General features: G+C 41.0%; 1 protein-coding gene across 1 annotated transcript in view; it reads right to left on the bottom strand.

The window, feature by feature from the left end:
* LOC136677481 (uncharacterized) overlaps positions 1-26789 on the bottom strand; it is a 219927-nt gene that overhangs the window by 23583 nt on the left and 169555 nt on the right. The window lies entirely within an intron of this gene.

Below are 26789 nucleotides of genomic sequence, written 5' to 3'. Positions count from 1 at the left end.
GCCCTAACTAAATCGCGATAACCGGACCACGACCGAGTTTAAGCCAGAAGCACGCCATTAGTGCCAGACTTGACCCAGATCTGGCTCATTATCAGTTGTAATAGTTAATTTCTATACACTGTCTATACACCGTCACCGTCCCTATACAACCCCCCCCCCCCCTTCATGAAACAGGGTGTATGAAATCAACACATTTTAAAATCTACAATTATAATATAATCATGTTCCCTAATTAAATGTACAAGTAGGTACAATTGAGGGTACCACCACAATGACAACATATCTGACAATGTAACATTAGTAAGTGTGCTTTTCATACAACCTTGAAACAATGTAAACATATCATTCAGTGTTCATTCATTTCATTCCAGTCCAGTCGTCTTCAAAAACTTAAATAACAATTTACCCTATTTTTCATAATAATTTCTGTTGTTCGTGTCCCAGTCATTACATTAATATTCTAAAATATTACAATATTAACAGAGCTTACCTATAACTGTATGGCATTTAACAAGTTAAAATAATGATTCTATTTATTTAACATTTATTAAATCGTTTGCCAGACAGTTACCAGTATTTTCTTTTATTTTTAGATGTGGGCCACATACTATTAATACGCAGTATTTAATTGAATGCTCTGATCAGTGTAGTGTGCTAACTGCAGTGGCAATAGCCTCGCCAGCCGACAGTGCCAATGTGCAGCCAGAATTGGGCCAGATGCAGCATGCCGCATTCACGCTGAGCCTCAGCTAGCCAACAGTGCCAATGTGCATTCGGAACTGGGCCAGATGCAGCGTGCCACATTCACGCCTACTGATCTACCTTGCTAGCTGGGTAGTTTTACGTGCATTGTAAACATGTTTTTATTATGGTTATTTTTACTTATTATTATTTTACGCTGAGACATTTTTTCTGGATTATAATGTATATGTAATCTTGGAACCAGTTGTTTTGACACCATGATGTGTTTAAGTTTCAGCGGTTGTTGTGTTTGGATGCAGTTTGTTGTCTTTTAGTAAGAATTAAAATAACATGTTGTTTTCTGAAGGACTGTGTGGGACTTTGCTGTGGTTACTTGTACTCGCGGGGACCTGTGGCGAGCTTTAGTTCTTTGCGGAAAACCCTCTGGTTGTAATCGCTATTAAACTCTTCCCAGACTCATCAACACCAAATTGCTATTTGTCAGACAGCCTGGTAGGCGGGGTCACCTTATATCTCAGAAAGGGACCAATGGGAAAAAAAGGTGGTTCTCTCGTCCAATCAGGCAATTCAGTGTGATTCTCTAACTGTGTCAAGAAGACGCGCATGAGCTCTCGTTTGTTAAGGCTGAAAAGGCGAAGAAAATTTTAATTTCGCATAAAGTGAGCTAAACTTGGGGCCTGGAGGTTGTGGGTTCGTTTCCCGCTCCGGGCTGACTGTCTGTGAGGAGTTTGATGTGTTCTCCCCGTGTCGGTTTCCTCTGGGTGCTCCGGTTTCCTCCCACAGTCCAAAAACACACATTGGTAGGTGGCTTGGCAACTCAAAAGTGTCCGTAGGTGTGAGTGTGTGAGTGAATGTGTGTGTCTGTGTTACCCTGTGAAGGACTGGCGCCCCTCCAGGGTGTATTCCCGCCTTGCGCCCAATGATTCCAGGTAGGCTCTGGACCCACCGCGACCCTGAACTGGATAAGCGGTTACAAATAATGAATGAATAATGAATAAATAAAGTCAGGACCGGGCTGAAACTTGTCCAGGAGCCTCAGGAGGCCATTACAGTGGAAAAAAAAGTGAAGACCGGCAAAATGTCCTCACTTCCCAGAAATATCTTCACTCTAAATGTTAAAAACTTACACCGGTCCTCATAAGTACCTCATTCGGCTGTATAATGAGCTATTCCAAAGCTGTTTCTGTAGGTTTTCTGTAGTGGGGAAAATTGTGGCTCTGCTTCTGCTTTCCTCCTAAAAGATTATATTTGCTTTAACAGCCATATTTTTGTAGTCAGTGTGTTACTTATTCTTTAAGCTTTTGCGTTATGCTTTGAAAAAGACAAGCTGTTCAGTTGCTGTCTTCCTGCTCATTTGTTTTGCCTGCAGTCATGAAACGGAGTGTTGATTGGTTAGCCTGATTTTAACGCATCAGTAAAATTCAGAAAATAGATCAGATTCTAACTGAGAATTCAACGCAGTGGCACCATCTGTCAGTATCTATCTCAGTGTGAACGACACTGTTAAAAATTGTGCATTTTCAAAATTTGACATGCCCCAAAGCAAGTGCAAAGATTGCTTATGACACTCCAAATATATGAAGTCATGGTAAAATTCTTCCCGGAAACACACTTGTTGCTGGCTGACACTATAAACAGAACATATGTCACAGTGTCACAAAACAGAAGCCACATGGAGGCTGAGGTAGTAGGAATTAATATGAAGCATTAGTTGCCAGTAATAGCAGAGCAGTTGAAGGATGAGAAGGATTGCAAGTGTGTCCAGAATACACAGAACAGATGGCATCTGTTATAACCCAACATTATCATATTATATACAAGCTGAGCATGAAGACGGAGTACTTTAAGGGTGAGCAAGTCATTTTTCCTGCTTCTATGAGATTTCAATAAACGCAGAGTTCAAGGCATACATGTATACAAACAGTGTAGCACCTGTGCTACATGGGAGATGAAACAACAGTGTCAGGAGTCAGACTGACAGAGGCGGACGCACACGCTAATTACAGACGTTTATTTAAACAAAATAACAAAACAAACACAAACAGACTTGAGGGCAAAAACGAACTGAGGAACAGATGAGGCAGACTAGAACAGGAAACGTGACAGCTGAGAAATGAAACAATACAATACGAGGAATTGGAATGAGAAACAACATGACTTGGAATTAGAACAAGAAACAACATGACTTGGAATAGGAACGAAACAAATGACTGATACGAGGAAATGACACAAGGGAACTTAAATACATGATACAGACGAGACACACCTGAAACAGATAACGAGGAGGACGGACAAGGAGGCAGGACATGGGCGGAGACATGGACAATAACAAACAACACATGGCGGGGAAAACAGACCTGAGCACAGTTCTGGGAATCGGCCTGGAAGTCCATTGGGCTGATTTTGGGACACAATTTGAAGTTCGCCGCCTTCACGGGGACAGGAGTGGCTGGGTTCGCCGCCCTCACGGGGACAGGAGCGGCTGGTTTTGCCCCCTTCACGGGGACAGGAGCGCCCGTCTTCACGGGAATAGACGCAACATTGTATGCCCTTTGTATGCTGGAGGCGGCGCTTTCACAGGGACAGGAGCGGCTGTGGAAGCGGCCATCGCGGGAACAGAAGCGGCAGGGAACGCTGCTTCCTCTGGAGCAGGTGCGGCGGATGCCGCCTTCTCTGGAACAGGTGCGGCGCATGCCGTCCTTGCTGGAGCAGGTGCGGCGGATGCCGCCTTCTATGGAGCAGGTGCGGCTGTGAGGCTTCTCCTTTGGAGGGCATACAATGTTGCATTTATGCTTGCCATCATCTCCTGGAGGTCAGGAGGAACTGCAGCAATGACCTTGGAATCAGGGGGACCTGCGGCAACGTCCACAGAAGCAGGGGGCCCTGCGACGACGTCCACGGAGGCAGGGGGCCCTGCGACGACGTCCACGGAGGCAGGTGCCTGTGCTGCTCGCAGGACACGTGCTGGAGTTGTTGAGGGTTTAGGGGAACTGATGGGCGCACTCATGAGGGACTTCCTTAGGGCGCCCCTGTTAGCCTCACCTCCCATGTCCTGAGGTTTGAGGACAACAGCCCCTACCCTCAAGCCCTCCACAAATATTTCCCTGGACCTGAGGGGGGAATCCTCCAGCAAGAGGAAGAGCAAGAGGACTCCAGCACGCTACTTTCGCCGGCTCCTTCGATTTCCTGCCGGAGCAGTCACTCGATTCATGAATCGACTCCTCCTGAAGGCGCTGAGTAGCTCTGGCGTGTACGTGCTGGAGCCGGCTACTCCATTCCGCAGCCACCTCTAAAACATACCCCACAGGATCTCTGGGGCCTGTACAGAACGGCGTCCGGCGAATAGCACACCTAGCGAACAGACTGTCTTCATTTGCTGAGATGAGGCAGAATAGAACAGGAAACATGACAGCTGAGAAACGAAACAATACAATACGAGGAATTGGAACGAGAAACAACATGACTAGGAATATAGAACTAGAAACAACATGACTTGGAATAGGAACAAAATGAATGACTGATACGAGGAAATGACACAAGGGAACTTAAATACATGATACAGATGAGACACACCTGAAACAGATAACGAGGAGGACGGACAAGGACGCGGAACAAAGGCGGGACATGGGCGGAGACATGGACAATAACAAACAGAGCCATGTGCTGAGAGAGCACATGGCGGGGAAAACAGACCTGACAGGACAAGGGCGTGACAAACGGACAATGGGTTGGTCCCAAAACCTAGTGAGCTGTATCTATAGACAGCATTTTACATCATAGTGTGGGTGCTCCCAATACATAGGCTGTCCTAATTTTTAAAAACATTAAATATGCTGCCTAATGAGGTACCTTCATTTGTCCATATTTTAAGGCAGCATAGAACCGTTCTCAAAATACAGAATGAATTGGAGCTCCAGGTGAAATTATTTTCAAAAAAACATTTCTTTCTGCTGCTTTAATATATTTATTGCTACAAACCCACACTGTAAATAAATAAATGTTTCACCATGTTAGTGACTATTTTGGAGTTCATTCATTCATTCATTATCTGTAACCGCTTATCCAATTCAGGGTCGCAGTGGGTCCAGAGCCTACCTGGAATCATTGGGCGCAAGGCGGGGAATACACCCTGGAGGGGGCGCCAGTCCTTCACAGGGCAACACAGACAGACACACATTCACTCACACCTACGGACACTTTGGAGTCACCAATCCACCTACCAACGTGTGTTTTTGGACCGTGGGAGGAACCCGGAGCACCCGGAGGAAACCCACACGGACACGGGGAGAACACACCAACTCCTCACAGACAGTCACCCAGAGTGGGAATCGAACCCACAACCTCCAGGTCCCTGGAGCTGTGTGACTGCGACACTACCTGCTACCAGCAAACAGCTTATCAAACAACTTTTTTTATCACTAACAGGGTAATTTCTAATTATTTGTCCCATTTATGATTTTCTTGAATTATTTGTTAGATCTATATGGTTTATATACAATGAGTTTATAAAGGCTTAAATTGAGAAATGGGCTGCTCACTGGAGAGGAGGAATCTGTTTTATCAGCATGGGAGTAAAATAGGCCGTTTGCTCAATAGATAACAGGGCTAGAGATGGTTTTTTGGTAATTTACTACAACCTTAAATGGTGTACATTTTATTGCTGCAAAACTTAACTGGGGAAATAGGAGGATAGCTGTCTTAAAAACATGTGTTAAAACTTTTTAGTTATATTAAACGAATCTAATTAAAACATATAAATGATTGGCTTAACCTGTTCAAATATCTTTCAAATTTAAGAATAGGTAACAGATAGTAAGTAAATAGATATGGGACAATGCTGTATTGGGGTTGACTAAAGTTTTTCATAAATCAAAACACTCATTTAGAGAAATATTTTAATCGGGATCCGGTATTCTTTTGAAAATGGTTTTCCAGGACAAGATGACCCCTCAACAAGCCTAAAAAAAACTGGATAACTGAAAAGGAAATACAAAGTTCAAAGACAGACCTACAATTAAATTACTTAGTATAGTTCAGACATGTCCAATGTCTAAAGGCTTGAGTTAGGAAAACATGGCATATTAGATTACATGTTTAAATTTATTGACCATTTGCCACTGTTTGGGAATGGGACAGAACAAAGTCACTGCAGGCACTTAGCTCTAGTTCAGGCTCATGGATAAGGTTCTTCAAAGTCAACTCTCAGTTTTAACTCCTTTGTTAACAGCCTCATCATATGAGGAGGAGCCAGGGCCATCTTATGTTATTCCTATTGTGCTATTCCTATTGTCTGAGGAGAGATGAAGGAAGAGGCAGGGAACGTTTCTAGACCTCTTTTTCTAGTACAGACCATGCCCATTAAGGCTGAAATGGGGAGGTGAACTCAAAAGTTTTTGGGAAGTCTTTTGGGAATTTTTTGGGAGTTTTTTGCTTATGTGTGAAGCCAAACCCCAAAAATTACTAGTGATTAAGTGCTACAGAAATGTCAGTGTAATGGCAATTTTTATATGTCTCTGTTTTGCACACTGTCTTGGAGACCGTTTCCAGTGGAAAGGGACTGATCACCCCTTGAACCCCATCTCACCTATTTGAGGAACGGGACCCAGACCAACCTCCCATCCCTGATGTGCTGAAATTTGGGAAAGAACCTGGTGGATGAAATTTTCTTTCAAATTTCCCTGGTGAGTATCCTGCATGTCAGAAGCGATTTATAGGTGTGACAGCTGTAGAATACTGTCTGTGTGAAAGTATTCAATTCTTGGTTGTGCCAAGAATCTCAGAAATGTGAAGATCTACCTAAAATTCAGAAGGAGGACCAAAGTTTGTAGTCAAGCTGAGGGTTTTTGTGAATGGGTGGAAACCTTCTGTGAGTGAACTAACAAAGGCATGTGCACACAAGATGAAACTGGAATGGACTAAGTACAAGTGCATCTTCCTTTTCCTGAAGATATACAGTATGGAGGGCACCCTGGATCACCTTAACAAGTTGCAGTTGCTGCCCTCTATACTAGAATCGAAGCAACTTTTCCAGTCAGACTGAATCTGGGTAAACTGTGTCTCTGTGCAAGCAGAAAAAGGACAGACTGCTGCTAATTAACTGCATGAACTGGAATGAATCCATGAAGTTCCCTGAACATGACTGTCCCATGCTCATTCTCGGTGACATGAACATCCACCTAGACACTCCGGCCGCTGCTGATTTCTTCTCTCTGACCTACTCCTTTGAGCTACAGCAGGTATGCACCCCTTCAACTCACAAAGCAGGTAATGCACTTGATCTCATTCTCACCAAACACTGCTTATTAACTCTCTGATATCTCTCTGATCTCGAACACTCAGTACTGGAGTTCCACAAGGGTGTGTTCTTTCACCCCTTCTCTTCAGCCTTTACACCAACGACTGTGTCTCCAAGGAACCAGCTGTAAAGCTCCTGAAGTTTGCAGATGATTCCACTCTGGTGGGCCTCATAGCCAATAGTGATGAGTCTGCTTACAGAAAGGAGGTTGGTCAGCTGGTGTCCTGGTGCAGTGACAACCACTTGCTGCTGAACACAGACAAGACTGTAGAGATGGTGGTGGATTTCCGACGCAACCCACCCCCTGTATCCCCCCTCTACATCAAGGGCACCGCAGTTTCCACTGTAGAGTCACTCAAGTTCCTGGGCACCACCATATCCAGGGACCTGAAGTGGGAGAGGAACACCGTCTCCATCACCAAGAAAGCTCAGCAGAGAATGTTCTTCTTGAGACAGCTCAAGAAATTTGACCTGCCACAGACCCTGATGATCCAGTTCTACACAGCGATCATCGAGTCCATCATCACCTCATCCATAACCACCTGGTTTGGTTCCTCTACCTCACAAGAAAGAGCCAGGCTCCAGCGCATCATCAGATCAGCAGAGAAGATCATTGGATGTAACCTGCCAACGCTTCAGGAGATCCACACCAGCAGGGTGAGGAAACGCGCTCGCAAAATTATGCTTGACCCCTCACATCCTGGACATCAACTCTTCCAGACTCTCCCTTCTGGTAGAAGACTAAGGATCATCAAAAGCAGCACAACACGACATGCTAACAGCTTCTTTCCCAGAGCTGTAGCTCTCCTCAACCACAGTGAACACCTCTGAGTCTCCAAACCACTGAACTAAACCGACTGGACATAACTGCACTGAACAGGACACTTTACTCACTTGCACTATGCTATTTTGCACAGCTGTACAGAAGTTCTATTTCTGTAACTTCTACAACAATATATAATATAACCTACTTTAGGAATATCTGGAAACATTTATATTCATACGCATATCTGTACAGTATAGATTTTATATTTTATGTTGTCTAATTTATGTCTTAACGCTCTTTTTTTCTAGTACTTAACTGTATTTTTTTAGTCTATTTATTGTTTATTGTACCTCTTTTAAAGTTTTGTTAACAGTCTGTGTACGTGTTACATGTCATACATGTGTTGCTGTCACCAAGACAAATTCCTAGTATGTCTAACATACCTGGCGAAATAAAGAGATTCTGATTCTGATTCAGATTCTGATCATACTTTATTCAGCTCAATGCTTGTCTCCCTCAGCAACCCACTGTGTCCGCTCCCTCTGTCCCCTTCCGGCGCAATCTCCGCAACCTATCTCCCACCCCCCAGCACCTTCTCATCTCTTGAGCTCAATGACGCCACAGAGTCACTCTGCACAACACTGAGCTCCTGCTTGGATCGCCTGTGCCCTCTGACTACCAGACCTGCAAGACCCATGCAGCCCCTCCCGTGGCTTACTGACTCCCTTCGATCAATGCAAACTAACCTCAGAGCTGCTGAGAGGAGATGGCGAAAAACAAAAGACCCAGCACACCTGACACAACTGCAATCTCTGCTCTCAGCCTTCTCATCAAACGTCACCTCTGCAAAAAAGAAATTCTACCAAGACAAAATCAACAACACTACGGACACCCGGAAGTTGTTTTCAACTTTCAAGTCTCTACTGAACCCTCCACCTCCACCCCCTGCAACCAACCTCACTGCTGACACATTTGCTGACTTCTTCACCAGCAAAGTTGCTGCAATTAGCAGCCGGTTATCTGACGCTTCTACACAGCCTCCAGCTCTCCCTTCGAATCCTCCTAAACCTACTGCTTCCTTCCCTTCTTTCACTCCTCTCACAGAAGACGAGGTATCAAATCTTCTTAGAGGCGGCCGTCCTACATCCTGTCCACTGGATCCCATTCCTACCACCCTACTGCAAACCATAGCTCTGTCCATTGTGTCCGCAGCCACTCATGTAATCAATTCTTCACTAACCTCGGGAACATTGCCAAACACCTTCAAGCAAGCTTAGGTAAGACCTCTACTCAAAAAACCTTCTCCTGCTCCTTCTATAGTAGAGAGCTACTGACCAGTCTCTCTCCTCCCCTTCCTGTCTAAAATCATTGAAAGAGCTGTCTTTAAGCAGGCAACAAAATTCCTCTCCCAACATAACCTTTTTGACCCTAACCAATTCGGCTTCAAGACCGGCCACTCGACGGAAACTGCACTTCTGTCAGTAATGGAAGCTCTTAAAGATGCCAAAGCAACAGGTCAGTCCTCAGTTCTCATCCTGCTTGACCTATCAGCAGCATTTGATACGGTCAACCACCACATCTTACTAAACAAACTTACTGACATGGGCTTCAAGAACAATGCACTCTCCTGGTTTGAGTCTTATCCGGATGATCCTTCAATGTGTCATGGCTTGGACAAACATCAGCGTAACACCACCTCACCACAGGTGTGCCCCAAGGCTCGGTGCTGGGTCCCCTCCTCTTTGCCTTGTACACCAACTCTCTAGGCCCAATCATACATTCACACGGCTTCTCCTATCACTGCTATGCAGATGACACACAGCTCTATTTATCCTTTCCACCAGGTGACACTTCAGTTGCAACTCGAATCTCTGACTGTCTCTCTGACATATCTACATGGATGAAGGAACATCACCTCCAATTGAATTTATCCAAAACTGAACTGCTGGTCCTCCCAGCCAAGCAAGCTATTCTCCACAACATCAGCATCAAGCTAGAGTCCCTATAAGTGGCTCCCACCAAGGTTGTAAGAAACCTGGGTGGCATGGTTGATGACCAGCTGACCTTCGCAGATCACATTACCGCTGTAGCTCGATCGTGCCACTTCTCCCTATTCAACATAAGGAAGATTAGGCCATACCTAACTCAACGTGCAAGACAGCTCCTTGTTCAGACGTTAGTAATCTCCCGTCTTGACTATTGCAACGCCCTCCTGACAGGTCTTCCAGCCTGTGCTGTGAGACTGCTACAGATGATCCAAAATGCTGCAGCACGCCTGGTTTTCAACCAGCCTAAAAGAGTACATGTCACACCCCTATTAGTTGAGCTGCATTGGCTACCCTTACACGCTAAAAAATGCTGGGTTATTTTTATAACCCAATTGCTGGGTTGAGCATGTTGGGTCATGATGTTGGGTTATTTTGACTTAAATTGGGTTAATAACAAGCAACCCAGCAGCATTGGGTTGTGTATGCGGACCTGAAAGGGAACAGTCACATCGTGTGTCGGAATAGGCGGGAAGCAGAGAAGCTTGAGCGAAAAGAAGAAACCGAAAAAAACGAAGAAACCGAAGCTGAACACCAGAGGAGAAGAATTTCTTTTGGCCGTGAGCATATTTGTAAGTTTTTTTTTCATTTACATAATTTTAATATATAGATTAAAACCATTTTGTATTAATCGGGATCTTAGTTGAGTTCATATTTCTGGTCAGCGAGTAAATCCCAGTTTCCTGACTAACGGACATTATCATTCTGCCGAAGGAAATAAAGACCTAGGCTAACGTCACTAGCTATCTAAGCCAGGTTGATTTTTACTAAACCTATATTTATGATGTTTATCGTTGTATCTTCTAGTGTACCCAATTTGGAAGTACTGTGTTTATTAACATTGGCGTTGCTTTGATGTTATTTCTTGCCTGCTAACGCTAGGTCAGTTATGCTAGCGGTACCTCAGATAAATTTCCTGCTTTGCGCCTCCGGGATGTAGAACTAGATAGCGTTAGCTGAGTTGAATTAGCTTCCACCTGACTTAAGTTCACTTCTGCCGTTCTTGGACTGATATGGCCCGTGTGTGGTAGCCTTGGGTATGTCATGCTTTATCCCTATTGGGATGTTCGCTTTTTATATAAAAGCCAATGCGCTAAAAAAAAAAAAAAAAAAAATCACTCCTTAACCAGTGCTTGTGATTCCTTTGAAATGAATACCTCCTTTGCTTGTTTTTTTTACTTATATGAAACGAGTGATAAAAATTACGATGTGAAATCAGAAAATAGCTTTCCATCTTCCATTCTGTATTAGAATTTTCATTTCCACCTTAACACTAGAAGCATCGCGCTTATTTGACCGACTGAGACCGGAGCAAAGAGAGCCGCTGGTTTGACAACTGTGACTAAAGTCTCCCTTCCACACCAAAACCAACACAACACACGGAGAAAAGTCAGTCACAGCGCTCAAATACACACCGGCTCTCTGTGCTCCTAGTGTTAAAATTGTAACTAGTCGAAGCTGATGTTGCCTTCCTTATTTTATTCTCCATTTTTCGTATTCAAATGTTTATTTCTACCTTAAACCTGTCAGTATATAAGGCTAACATTGGCGTAATTCACTAGCTTCTCGTTTGAATTAGTAGTTCCATCTTAAAAGGGGTAACTGTGATGATTGTTAGCTTTTTAAAAGTCTCTTTCCTCTTTTTCTTTGTTCAAAATGCATTAAACACCTTTTAATACCACTCGTTATATTCATAAAAACACAAACCACAAATATTTTACCTTTTAATACCCTTTATTCCTCATGTACCTCTTATAAAACATGCACTACACTAAATTTAACTAGTTGTTAACAGGAGCTGTGTATGAGATAAATATATTAATTTTTCCTATTCATATTCATTAGTGTTGCACCTTGAAACCAGACAATCGCACCCCAATATGGTGCCCACGCCAAAAAGATTGTCATTTCAACCCATGAACATGACGGGCACTCAGCAATGTGACGTCAGCTGCAACCCATTAATAAATGCGTAATACTATGTCAACAATATTATGTCAACACAGTGGATCATCTTGACTTTCTAACTTTACACATGGTGTTTTTTTATTTGGTCTTGTACTATGAAGTATTGTACATGTCTTTCTAAAATGTTATGTTGATATCTGCCATGACACATGGATGAATTTGTTCAAACGAAGACTGGAATCTTCAAACATTAATTCCTAAAATTGAAGGTATGTAAAATTTTTGTGTGCATTCTCTCTCTCTCTCTCTCTCTCTTACTCAATTTTAGTTTTGCAACAATGTATATAACGTTTAAGGACAGTGAGTTTTCAGGTATAGACGTTTTGTCTATACACAAAAAAAAACCAAGGTTTTGTCTCGGTTTTGGCCTCCCATCCCCACACAGTGTTTTAGGTCACTGAAAATTGAGATTTTGCAAAAATGCTCTCCCAAGGTGGAGACTTTTAAAAACATGGTTGTCACTGTGCTCACGTGGATGAGGAAAACTGAGACAGCACATCTGTCTTTGTCTGAAATACAAATAGCTTTTCACTTTCTCTATATTAAATTACATCAGTCATACACTACACTGTACAAAAGCAGATAGCAATAGATTTCAGATTCCCACATATGAATAAATATAAATGATGTTGTATTAGGAATATATAATGCACTGTTAAGATTTAGATTCAGTAAGTTAATGACTTGCGTAGTGCACTACATAGGGAGTATTGAGTGATTTGGGATTAAAACTCAGGCTTCATGGTGTTTTGATGTCTCGCTTAAAGGGAATGTCTACATTTGTTGGAAAACACAGTTCTCTCCGTTTTGTTTACATTCGTAAGGTTTGCGTCTTTTAAGGTAAACGCCATGTTTGAGGGGGAGAAAACTGTAAGTTTTATTCTTTGTTTGAATTACCACAGAAACTCATTTATAACTCGAGTAGTTTTGTAGCGCTTTCGGTAATTAAATTCTTTACTCTCCTTTTCAAAATATTTTTTTTTCATTAAAAGACAAGTGTCGTTTTTAATATTACACAACAGTTACCTTAAAAATCAGTGATGACCTTTAAATGACAACTATTTGGTACACAACACTTTAAACTTTTGTACGCATATTGAGGTATGTATAAAGCATGTATTTGTCCCCAGAGCACTGACCCGGAAAGTTTTGTTTTATATTTAGGTTTAAAATCTTCACATATAAATAAATAATCACATTTCTTTTTTTTTTAACATATTTTAAAAAATTATTTTATTACCTCTACTCCTCAGCGTCTGCTGTGACTGTGGACAGGGCTATGCAAGAGTGGCTTAAGGACAACATTCATCCACCAAGCCAGGTTAGACAATACATGAAGGTGACTGCAATCCATAGAGCTAATGGATAAGGGAGAATCGGACCAAAACAGTTGTAGAAATACTACAAGAATATCCACGTCTGTTGGACACCGCATATGGAGAGAGATTAGTCTCAAAATACTTTACAAATGTGTAAATGTTAATCCACAAATTAAACACAAGTCATAAATTTGTTTCACTGTTCACAAATGAACACATCCCAAGCTGTGTCTCACAGTCTGCAGTTTGTACAAATACAGTTACATTCATAAACACACGTGTTTGTTTTTCATAGACATATCACAATTTTATGCAAAAATAAATACATTTGTTTAAATTTACATTGTAAATATTTGTAAAGTCGAGGTCTCGAATTTAAAATTTATTTGTAAATTGTTGAATCTGCGTTTGTGAATAGAGTCACTCACGTGTTTTACGTGACGTGCATTTGTTCATTTCCTCTGGCAGGTTTTTGGATTTTGAGACTTTCCTCTCGCATTTCACTCGATCCAAATACAAATGCAGCCTGATCCACAAAAGTGGCCAGCTGTATATATACTGGCAAAGTATATATAGCCAGTTTGGAATACAAATATTAAAATGTTCAAGATCTGATAGATGTATGTTTATTAGTCATGAGAAATGTGTGTTGAAATGTGCTAATTATACACTTTAATTAAAGGAGTAATCTTTAATGCTGACAGCAAGTGGTTAAAATGAGTAGTGCACTCCACATTCAGAACATTACCCACATCCTCATTTTAAAAGGCAGATGTTTGCTTTTTATTCACAATTTTTGATTTCAAACAGGAAAATATAGAGATATATTTGAAGCTGTTCCCTAGAAACAGAAAAAATAGATTTTTATGCTTTTGCAGCTGTTTTTCTTATGTAATGCATAATGAATGCATTGACCAATACATTCTTCTTGCTGGCCATAATCAATTTAAAGTCTGTCATGTTATCTAGTAACATAGACTCCTTAACATGTATTATATTAAATAATATACATAAGAGATGAAACAGCGCCACTTGATTTAGGCTTAGTGTATTTTTGTCTGTGACTTTTTTATTCTTATGGGCAATTACTATAATTACTAATTATTTTATTCTTTAGACAATTACATTTAAAGCATTTTTATTTTAAATGTGCGAACATGGGAAAAATATCAGTAAAATATAATGTAAAGTTGGGATAAACATAACAAAGAAAGGCAACTGATACGCTATCAAAGCTAGCATCTGTCCAAACATATCATTACTCTAAAAGCTTAGTGTCCAGGCTGTAGGCCACAAATGTGCAGGTGCTTTTTATTTCTGTTATATAGTATAAATGCTTAACCTATTGTGGGCTGTAGCCTGGAATTCCATGTGAGTTAGTTTGTGATTTTGTTAATTTATTCACTCATTCATACATTAATTCAATTTCCTCTTTCCCACCTTTGCTCAACTTTTTTTCCTAGGTTGGAAGTAATATGGCTGAGTATTTAAGACATAACAAGGACACCAGGGAGCTTCCATATGTTCTGATGCTTGGGGACTGCAGTCGTTGTTCTCAAGCTTTTGTAATCATCAGTGGAGAAGCTCTGGAGCAGAGCACACTACTGAGAGCAGTGGATGTTTGCTTCAAAGCATTTTACATATTTGACCTCCAATATCTTGTTGTCATTTATTAATTGTATTTTCAATAACATTTATAACCTGAAGAAAAATAATTTGAACTTGTTTTTTGTGGACTTCTGGACTAGATGTGTTTCTTGGTAAATTATTTTGTGTTGCTTGATTCTCCTGTTGTCTGTGTGTATAAACAATATAAATACACTTTACATTTTATTTTTTTTTTATTTTAAATGTATAAAAATGTACAATATTTTGATAACTTGACTATTGTACGTATGTCTTTTATTCCAGCTAGACACTGATTATATTTTTATTTTTGTTTGTTGGCTTATTAATAAAAATATTCTGGAATAATATTTGTGTGCATGCTTGCATTAAATTGATTAAAAATGAACCAACCCAAAGGTTGCCGTAATCCTACAATAGAGTTGTTTTTACCCAATAGTGGGTCAATGTCAATAACCCAGCCTGTTGGGTTAAACTGGTAAAATAACTAATGCTGGGTTTGTCCCTATTTGACCCAGCGCTGGGTTGACAAATTGAACCAACTTGGGTTATTTCAACCCAACCATTTTTTATTCACTGGTTCTGCTCCCATCTACCTCAATAGACCCTTAAAACCATATGTTAGCGCCCGCCCTCTCCGTTCCTCAAAGGAGCGCCAACTAACACGGCCAACCCCCCATACAGGTCAGTCGAGGCTATTCTCATCGCTGGTACCACGATGGTGGAACGAGCTTCCAAGCACTAGCAGAGCAACAGAAACCTTCTCTGAATTCAAGAAATCCTTGAAAACCCAGCTCTTCCGAGAGTATCTCTTGTAATGAAAGTCTTTCTTTAATGCACTTATTACTTCCTGGCATATTGCACTCAATGTAAGTTATTTTGTATAAATTGTGCTGTAGTTTGAATGTTAGATCCTCTTTTGTAAGACACTTTAGATAAAATCGTCTGCCAAATGCGTAAATGTAAATGTAAGCTCACTCTGGACTTCAGAAATCCACGGATTATCCAGGAAATGACATGAGCCAGCGGGAAAGCCACTTCCTAAAGAACGCTTCCAAAGTGGCTTGAAACCCAATATTCAGACAAAGACTACAGACAGGGAGAGGAGAGATGAATCATACAGGGATCAGATATGGAGAGAGATTAGTCTCAAAATACTTTACGAATGCATAAATGTTAATCCTCAAATTAAACACAAGTCACAAATATGTTTCACTATTCACAAATGAATACATCCCAATCTGTGTCTCACAGTCTGCAATTTGTACAAATACAGTTAAATTCATAAATACCCGTTTTTGTTTTTCATAGATATATATATGTGAAAATAAACGTAGCCCTTGGAAGAAATAAAAGAGAAAGGTTATGTTTTACAGTTTAAGTGTTTTAGTTGTAAATGTACATATAAAGTAACCGGAAATATAGGTGAAATATAGGTGACTCGTCTCCTGTCTCCTTCTCGGGCTAGAGTACGCTGGCGTCGCTCTGTTGACTGCCGCTTCTCCCCGTATGTTTTGTTTTGTTTGTTCCCCGTTCCTGCTGACTTTGTGGATTCCCGGTTGTAATCTTCGCGGTTATTCGACTGTCTTCCCCAACACTGCGGATTCAGGCCGGCTTGCACCGAGGCTGTCCTGCCCTAGCTCTGTGGATTCCCGGCCGGTTAGCTTTGCTGCTGTCCTGCCCTAATCTGCGGTTTTCGGCTGCTGTTCCAGTTAGCTTCGCCGCTGTCCTGCTCCAACTTTGCGGATTTCGACTGCTGTTCCAGCGGGCCTCGCCGCTGTCCCGCTCCAACCTCGCAGATCTCGGCTTCGGTTCCAGCGGGCCTCGCCGCTGTCCTGCTCCAACTTCGCGGATCCCGGCTGCTGTTCCGGCTGGCTTCGCTGTTGTCCTGCTCCAACTTTTCGGATCCCGGCTACTGTCCCGCTTAGCTTCGTTACTGCCCTGCCCCAAATCTGTGGTTCCTGCCTACAGTGTCTGCTAGCACTGCGGCTATGCAATTACTTTGCTCCAACCCATTGACAATGCACCTGCTATCTGCTATGACTCTATTACTGGCTATTCCACTTTTTCCCATCCTTGATTGCCCCCACATGAACCCAGACCCCCTGTTCAACTCACTGTTTGTTAGTTATACGGCTGATGAACTACGTAAATATAGGTATTCTCACTGCCTTTCCAAACATTCTGCTGTTGCTGCCTGCAGAGCTGGTATACTCAACCGGCGACGCTATCTTCACCGTGGCTCAAGGCTAAATCGCAATAAATCTGTACACTATACCAATGGTAGTAACATTTGCTCTTTCTGGACACTGTCTCGCTCACCTTCTCATTCTACAAAACGTTTTTCTAATCTGTCTAATTTACGCCCTCTTACCCCTGTTCCCCCTAGTTCCTCGTTTGCCCTCCTTAATGTCCGCTCACTCACTAACAAATCTTATCTGTTGCAAGAATTAATATTGGACAATTCACTTGATCTCCTTTTCCTAACAGAAACATGGCAACAACCAGGTGATTACTATTCTCTCAACCAAGCAACCCCACCCAACTTTAATTATGTGCAAAAACCACGTTCCTCAGGTCGTGGGGGCGGTCTGTCAGTGATCTTTAAAAACAATCTCAGAATTACTGAACTTGTTTTCTCATCACCATCATCTTTTGAGTATCTTGCAGTCAAAACACCTGGCTCTATTACCGTACTCCTCATCTATCGCCCCCCCAAATCTAATTCATCCTTTTTCTCTGAACTATCTGAGCTACTCACTCTCGCTAACTCTTCTTCTTCTCGACTGTTGCTACTTGGTGACTTCAATATACATGTTAACACTCCTGACAACAAGTTAGTGACTGATTTTTTAGCTCTCCTTGACTGCTTTTCCTTCACTCAACATGTAGATTTTCCTACTCATGACAAAGGTCACACACTTGACCTAGTCTGTTCTTCTTCTGTCCTGGTTCACAACCTTCGTCCTCTCCTGTTTCCACTCTCTGACCATAAGCTCCTTCTATTCTCTGTCCCTATGAATGTAGCTCACCAATCTGTTAAAAGACTTATCTCTTTCCGTAATATTAAATCTGTTGATCCCTGTTCCTTCGCTCAGTCCATCAATATGAGCTTTCCTGTTCTCACTGCTCCATCCTCTCCTGAGGTACATGCCATAATGCTTAACTCTGCTCTTTCCGCGTCCCTCAACGCTTCTGCTCCTGCGAAAACCAAATTGGTCTCTTTCACCACTTCTGCTCCCTGGTTCACCACTTAGCTGCGCGCTATGAAACAAGCCGGACGTCAGCTTGAAAGGCTGTACAAAAAAACCAAATTAACGGTGCATGCTGATGCTTATCTGCAACACATGCGCAAATACAGAGATTCCTTACACACCACCAAGTCTAGGTATCTCTCAGGTCTTATTAATAGGCCTAATGCTAACCCCCGTAATCTCTTTACAACAATCTCTAAACTTTTCAAAGCCCCTGGCAGCAACATGACACCCTCCTCTGAACTCTGCAACTCCTTCTTACACTTCTTTGAAGATAAAATTTCCAATATTAATAACTCTCTTACGATTATCTCATCTAAATCCTCCTTTCCTTCCTCACTGTCTCCACAGCCCTCAGTCTGTTCTATATCCACGCCCTGTTTTTCTGATTTCAGCCCGGTTACTCCTTCTCTTATCAGTGATATCATTACCCATTCTAAAAGTACCACCTGCTCTCTTGATCCCCTCCCTACCTCACTAACGAAAGCCTGCATGACTGCTTTGGTCCCTCATCTAACCTCTATTATTAACCATTCACTGTTTTCTGGCTATGTCCCCTCAGTTTACAAATTAGCTGCAGTTACACCTATCCTTAAAAAACCTGGTCTTGACCCAGCAAATCTAAATAATTTCCGTCCGATTTCAAATCTTCCATTTTTTTCTAAAATCCTTGAGCGTGTCGTAGCCACCCAGCTGACAACATATCTAGAATCCAATAACCTCCTCGACTCATTTCAGTCTGGTTTTCGTCCTCACCATAGTACCGAAACTGCCTTGGTCAAAGTTATCAATGATCTGCTGGTGGCTGCAGATACGGGAGCTCTAAGTATTCTGGTCCTCCTTGACTTGACTTGACAAGGCTCTGTCCTTGGCCCATTACTGTTTATTGTCTATGTACTTCCCCTCGGCCATATTATCCGTCATTTCAATCTTGATTTTCACTGTTATGCTGATGACACACAGATTTACCTCCGGACCAATTCTTTCAACAACCCACCACTCTCCAAATTGGAACTTTGTCTCTCAAAAATCAGGCACTGGATGACACAAAATTCACTAATGCTTAATAGTAATAAAACTGACCTAATCCTCATTGGCTCCAAATCTACTCTCAATAAAACTGGCTCCCTCTCACTCTCAATTGATGATGTCACCCTGTCCCCCTCCACTGTGGTCCGAAATCTTGGTGTCACCCTCGACTCTACGCTCACGTTTCATTCCCATGTTAGTTCCGTCATAAAAACCTCATTCTTCCACCTTCGCAACATTGCTAAAATCCGTCCTTCTCTTTCCCAGTCTGCCTCTGAACGCCTCATCCATGCATTCATCTCCAGCCGTCTTGACTATTGTAACTCTCTTCTTTCTGGCATTAGCTCCTCACTACTACATAAACTCCAAATGGTCCAGAACTCTGCTGCCCGTCTCCTCACCCACACCCGGTCCCACCACCACATCACCCCAGTTCTCCACAACCTCCACTGGCTTCCTGTTAAATATCGTATTCAGTTCAAAATCCTCCTTCTCACCTACAAAGCTCTCAATAACCAAGCTCCCTCTTACTTATCGGACCTTCTTCAACCATACACACCTAATCGCATTCTCAGATCTTCCTCAGCCAGTTTACTCACCATTCCCCCTTCTAAGCTGCGTAGTCTTGGAGATCGAGCCTTCTCCAGACATGCCCCCCGCCTCTGGAACTCCCTTCCTCCAGACATTCAACAGTCAACATCTCTATCACTATTTAAATTTTTTTTTTTTTTTTTTTTTTTTTTGTTTTTTGTTTTTGTTCCTGTTTCGTATCATTGTATGTTATGTAGTGTTATGGATGTGATTGTCTTTATGTGTTCATCATCTGATTGTAACAGCGTCTTTGGGTTACTGAAAAGCGCTTTAAAAATTCCATTTATTATTATTATTATTATTTTCAGAAGGGAAGCAAACAAAGGGTTAATTGAAATGAATATATAGTTCTGAAAAAATTATATTTAGCCCTGCCATGAATGCACATATATAAACATTTGAGCGCGTACTCCTATGTGGATATTTACCTAACATGGACATATGTGGTATTAGCTGAATCCTAAGGATCCGAACTTTAATACTGATCAAAAAATTGTTGCCTTGCGCCCAATGATTCCAGGTAGGCTCTGGACCCACCGCGACCCTGAACTGGATAAGCGGTTACAGATAATGAATGAATGAATGAATGAAAAAATGGTTGCACTTTTATTACTATGTAGCTTACAGGCCCCCCACAATAAGAGAGATCTAGCATGTATTCTACAAGTCAAATATATGCTATATGTGTACATTAATATACACCTATAACTCAAAAACGCTTTCCCCAAAAATTGTAAAACTTCACAAGCTTGATCAGACTGAGGAGCAGATGTCATAATTAAGTTGGTGTGAAACTGCAATCCTAGATGGCGCTATAACATAAAAAAGCCAATTTAATCAGTTTTTGTCCAATTGTAGCGCCCCCTTTTGGTAAATTTTGATCATATTGTACATACGTCTTCAGGGTAGGACCATACATAAGTCTGTCATGGTTGGTCTTGATTAGACTTAATTTGTTTGAGTTATTGCTAAAAGAATGTTTAAAGCTCCACACGCTTCAATTACTTGTTTTATTACAACAAAAGTTTGGTCAAATGTTGAACTTTTTTTCATAATTATTTACCAACAGACTCTGCAGATTCCAACAAGGTCACCTGTTTGGGGATATCGCAAAATTCCACGGACTAGTTCGAAAAGCTTCAATTTTGAACAATTTGAAATTGAGAAAAAACAAAGCATTTTTGACAACATTTGCAATTACAAAGTTGTTAGGCCCTCTGCAGAGTATAAAATGAAGCAAACTGCGTGTCAATATGCTTAATTTTCCCAGAGATATATAATATTTTCTTGATATAGCGCCCCCTAGTGGCTATCGTTATGACAAATTTTCTGCTCTTAGGGAGGCCTCCCAGGGACATACCAGTCAAATCCCATGATGATTGGACCTTGTTAAGGTTGTCAAACAGCTGATGACAACTGATTGGTCGATGACAATCACAATTTTGCTCGAATCGAGTTGTCCTTAATTTTCCCTCTACAGCCTTGCCCATTGAAGCAGCATGCCAAGCGGCGGTCTGATCCACCTTACAGATGCTGAGATATAAACTTGAAGCATTTACAGCGCCCCCTATATGAATATTGGCTTCTCCTTTGACAAGCTACCTCAGAATCATTTCTGGAAGTTGAATATGAAATGTAAACACACTTGAGTAAAGCATGAATTTGTTATAGATTTTTAAGTAAAACATAAAATAAGCCGAAAAGGTTCATTTGCATATGGCGGCCATCTTGAATCGAAATTTCAAAGTTTTTTTGATAATTATTAAGCTACAGGCTCCGGCGAACATTTTGACACCAAGCTCAAGAAAATTAGACAAAAATCCACGGAGGAGTACACAAAAGTAGGTTTTGCAAATTATGCAAATTAGCAAAAAATCTAAGTAGGCGGAGCTTAGTGGTTGTATGTACCTTTTTGATTTGGCAGGACCCAAGGAATCAAGGAAAAAAAAGATTTCGTCTCTACGCCACACGGGGTGGAAGATCTTTTATTGAAAGCGTTTTCATTCGCTGTAGCGCCCCCTTGAGGCCAATTGGGCTGATATTTTGCGCCTGAGTAGCGAGACCGACTACTACCTATTGACCAAGTCTCAAGTCTCTAGGCCTTACGGTTTGGGCTGTGCGATTCATTTTATGGCAGAAAAAGAAAAAGAATAATAAATATAGCCGCAAGCGGCAATTAACAGGGTTCTCGCTTAACAGGCCTGTTTGGAAGCAATAGGCCTACATCGCTGACATGCTACCTTTAAAAGCATTTCTATAAGTAGAATCTGAAATTTGAACCCATTTGAGTAAAGTATGAAGGAGTTAGAGATGTTCAAGTAAAACCTGTGATAAGCTGAAGAGGTTCATTTGCATATGGCGGCCATCTTGAATCAAAATGTCAACATTCGTTCTATAATTACCTAGGGTCAGACGCATGTGAACGTTTTGGCACCAAGCTCAAGGGAATTGGTCAAAAATTCAAAGACTTATTGACAAAAGTATATTTTGCAAATTATGCAAATTAGCTCAATATCTAAGTGGGCTGAGCTAAATGATCCAATAGCAAATTAGTTTGTCTTAAGCCAAGGAATAAGGGAAAAAAAATGATTTCATCTATAGGCCTTACGGTGTAGGAGATATAGACCGCAATGCTTTTCCTTTTGCTATAGCGCCACCATCTGGCCAAAGAGTGTCATTTTCCTTGGCTGAGTCATTTCACACCTGCTGGATGTTGCTGCCAAGGGAGGTGTTTCTGAGCCTTATGGTCTTTGCTCCACATTGCATTTTGCATAATGTCTCAGAGCCACTGTAGTTCAACAGCACAATGTATAGTTTTAGACTGCCATCTGCTGGTGAGAAATAACTACTTTCACATATATTTAGCCCTGCCATGAATGCACATATAGAAACATTTGAGCACGTACTCCTATGTGGATATTTACCTAACATGGACATATGTGGTATTAGCTGAATCCTAAGGATCCGAACTTTAATACTGATCAAAAAATTGTTGCCTTGCGCCCAATGATTCCAGGTAGGCTCTGGACCCACCGTGACCCTGAACTGGATAAGCGGTTACAGATAATGAATGAATGAATTAATGAAAAAATGGTTGCACTTTTATTACTATGTAGCTTACAGGCCCCCCACAATAAGAGAGATCTAGCATGTATTCTACAAGTCAAATATATGCTATATGTGTACACTAATATACACCTATAACTCAAAAACGCTTTCCCCAAAAATTGTAAAACTTTACATGCTTGATCAGACTGTGGAGCAGATGTCATAATTAAGTTGGTGTGAAACTGCATTCCTAGATGGCGCTATAACATAAAAAAGCCAATTTAATCAGTTTTTGTCCAATTGTAGTGCCCCCTTTTGGTAAATTTTGATCATATTGTACATACATCTTCAGGGTAGGACCATACATACGTCTGTCATGGTTGGTCTTGATTAGACTTAATTTGTTTGAGTTATAGCTAAAAGAATGTTTAAAGCTCCACACAATTCAATTACTTGTTTTATTACAACAAAAGTTTGGCCAAATGTTGAACTTTTTTTCATAATTATTAACCTACAGACTCTGCAGATTCCAACAAGGTCAACTGTTTGGGGATATCGCAAAATTCCACGGACTAGTTCGAAAAGCTTCAATTTTGAACAATTTGAAATTGAGAAAAAACGAAGCATTTTTTGACAACATTTGCAATGACAAAGTTGTTAGGCCCTCTGCAGAGTATAAAATGAAGCAAACTGCGTGTCAATATGCTTAATTTTCCCAGAGATATATAATATTTTCTTGATATAGCGCCCCCTAGTGGCTATCGTTATGACAATTTTTCTGCTCTTAGGAAGGCCTACCAGGGACATACCAGTCCAATCCCATGATGATTGGACCTTGTTAAGGTTGTCAAACAGCTGCTGACAGCTGATTGGTCGATGACGATCATATTTTTGCCCGAATCGAGTTGTCCTTAATTTTCCCTCTACAGCCTTGCCCATAGAAGCAGTGTGCCAAGCGGCGGTCCGATCCGCCTTACGGATGCTGAGATATAAACTTGAAGCATTTACAGCGCCCCCTATATGAATATTGGCTTTTACTTTGACAAGCTACCTCAGAATCATGCCTGGAAGTGGAATATGAAATGTAAACGTATTTGAGTAAAGCATGAATTTGTTATAGATTTTTAAGTAAAACATAAAATAAGCCGAGAAGGTTCATTTGCATATGGCGGCCATCTTGAATCGAAATTTCAAGTTTTTATTGATAATTATTAAGCTACAGACTCCTGCGAACATTTTGACACCAAGCTCAAGATAATTGTACAAAAATCCACGGAGGAGTACACAAAAGTAGGTTTTGCAAATTATGCAAAATAGCAAAAAATCTAAGTAGGCGGAGCTTAGTGTTTGTTTGTACCTTTTTGATTCGGCAGGACCCAAGGAATCAGGGAAAAAAAAGATTTCGTCTCTACGCCACACGGGGTGGAAAATCTTTTAATGAAAGCGTTTTCCTTCGCTGTAGCGCCACCTTGAGGCCAACTGGGCTGATATTTTGCGCCTGAGTAGCGAGACCGACTACTACCTATTGACCAAGTCTCAAGTCTCTAGGCCTTACGGTTTGGGCTGTGCGATTTGTTTTATGGCAGAAAAAGAAAAAGAATAATAAATATAGCCGCAAGCGGCGATTTACGGCTTCCTCGCTTTGTAGGCAATACATTTGCTTACGTTTGCCACTTTGAGATCATACACAACATTGCATACTCTCTGCTGACTTAAGACATCCAAAGTTTCTGATTTTGATCTGTCTGTGAGGCTCAAGCACCATTGCTAAGCATTATGAGATGGGTGGTGGATTATTCACAGTGCAACACTGCCATCTGGTGGTGGTGTGTTGTACTGGACCTTGTGGATCAAACCAAGCAGTGCTGTTGGAGCTTTACCCACATACATTTGAACATGAACTACAATCTGAATTATGACCTGATATGCACCTATTTGGTATCAGCAGAATCACAAGAACCTGAACCTTAAGGATTATTAACAAAAATGTGGAATTCCATTACTGCATGGCATCCAGATGCTACTAAAAGAGTTCTGTGACTTGCCTTAAAAATATCATACATGAACAGCTGTAACTCAAAAATGCTTTTGTCAAATGTTATGAAACGTCACAAGCTTCTTTCATAGGTGCTCCAAAACAAATCATTACATTTTGTTAATAATAAGATAAGACAAGATAATCCCTGGATGATGGGCTCTCAGCCCTCTTAACTGCACAGTGTGTATCAGTCTGTCACTGCCTGAGAGACAGTGGGTAGCACCGACATCAGTATAACCCATGCATCACTACTTACAACATATGCCCAATAAGTATGTATGTATATGCTATACAGGTACACATATACAGCTTGTGTGTATATATATTCATATGTTATATAAATTTGTAAATGTTGGAAAAATATATAATTTAATTATTATTTTTATTATTTACTACTGTTGTCTCTTAGTAAAGCTATTTGAATCTGAGAGAGAGAGAGAGAGAGAGAGAGAGAGAGAGAGAGAGAGATAAGAGGCAGAGAGCATGTCAGAAAGAGAAGGGGGGAAGGGGGACTCTTCAATAATGCCTTTGAATACATTGCTGAGAATAACTCACATATGTTTGACCGCGAACTAGTCTGTGCTTAATGACTTAATATGGACATATGTGGTATCAGCAGAATCACAAGAACCTGAAGTTTAATAATTATCAAAAAAAGTTTAAATTTCATTACTGCGTGACATCCAGGCTCTGCTTAGCACTGGTGGGTAACTTGCATTCTAAATATGACACATAAACATCTGTAAGTCAAAAATGCTTTTGCCAAATGTTATGAAAAAACACAAGCTTCTTTCATATGTGCTTCAGAACATATCAATACATTTTGTTGGTACTGCATCCATAGGTGGCGCTATAACAAATAAAAACCTTTTTTTAAGTATTTTTTCCAATTCTAGCGCCCTCTGTATGTGCATTTTGATCATATTTGAAACACTTCTTCAGAGGAAGATCTTGCACATGTGTACCCATTTTGGTTTGATTTGGGTGAAGTTTGAATGAGTTATAGCTAAAAGAGTGCATCGGGCTCCGCCCACTTGTGTTTGTTGACGTATTGTAGCAACAGCGTGTCCAAATCTAAACATTTTTTTAATAATTATGTACCTACAGGCAAGACACTTTGCAATGAGACCAATTGTGTGTTGATAGGACCAAAACTCACGGACTAGTACGATAAATTCCATAATCACATACCTGACAATTGAAGAAAATCTATACTTTTTTTCTAAATAGTTGCAATTGCAATATTGTTAGACACTAGGTAGAGTGTATTATGAAATTATTAACATGTCGATAAGTCAAATTTTCACTGAGATATTCCATATTTCATGTTTAAAAAATAAATTGCGCCCCCTTGTGGCTATCAACACGAAAATTTTTCTGCAAATACAAAGTGTGTCCATGAACATACCATGCAAATGCCATGATGATTGGGCATTGTTAAGCCTGTCAAAAAAATGATGAAGAAAAACTGAACGTTGATTGGCTGTTGACATCGTTAAACGTGCCCGTATTGAGTCGTCCTTAATTTCCCATATGTAGGCTTGCTCACAGAACCAGCATGCCAAATGTCAACTTAATTGGCCTTGTAGATGCTGAGATATTAGCCAAAAGACAATGTTAGCTATAACAGCGCCCCCTATAATATTTCATGCAACAGCAAATGCATGCTACCTCAGAATCATGTCTAGAAGCAACGTTTGAAAGGTCATCAGATTTGAGTTAAGCATAAAGGAGTTACAGATATTTGAGTAAAATTTGCAATTCACGGTACACATTCATTTGCATATGTCGGCCATCTTGTTTCGAAATGTCAGGATGTTTGTAATAATTATTGACCAGCTCCCTCATGTGAACGTTTTGACACCAAGGTCATGGGGATCAGACAAAAATCCAGGGACTAGTTCGCGAAAATAGATTTTGCGAATTATACTAATTAGCAAAAAATCTAAGTGGGCGGAGCTTAGTGGTTGTATGTACCTTTTTGATTCATCGGGACCCAAGGATCATGGAGAAAAAAAAAATTCGTCTCTACTCCACACGGCGTGGAAAATCCTTTAATGAAAGCGTTTTCTGTCGCTGTAGCGCCCCCTTGAGGCCAATCAGGCTGA

This window comes from Hoplias malabaricus, chromosome X2, assembly GCF_029633855.1.
Source record: "Hoplias malabaricus isolate fHopMal1 chromosome X2, fHopMal1.hap1, whole genome shotgun sequence".
NCBI classification, from domain to species: Eukaryota; Metazoa; Chordata; class Actinopteri; order Characiformes; family Erythrinidae; genus Hoplias; species Hoplias malabaricus.
Note: the sequence above shows the minus strand (reverse complement) of the source record. Positions and strands in the feature narration are given on the sequence as shown.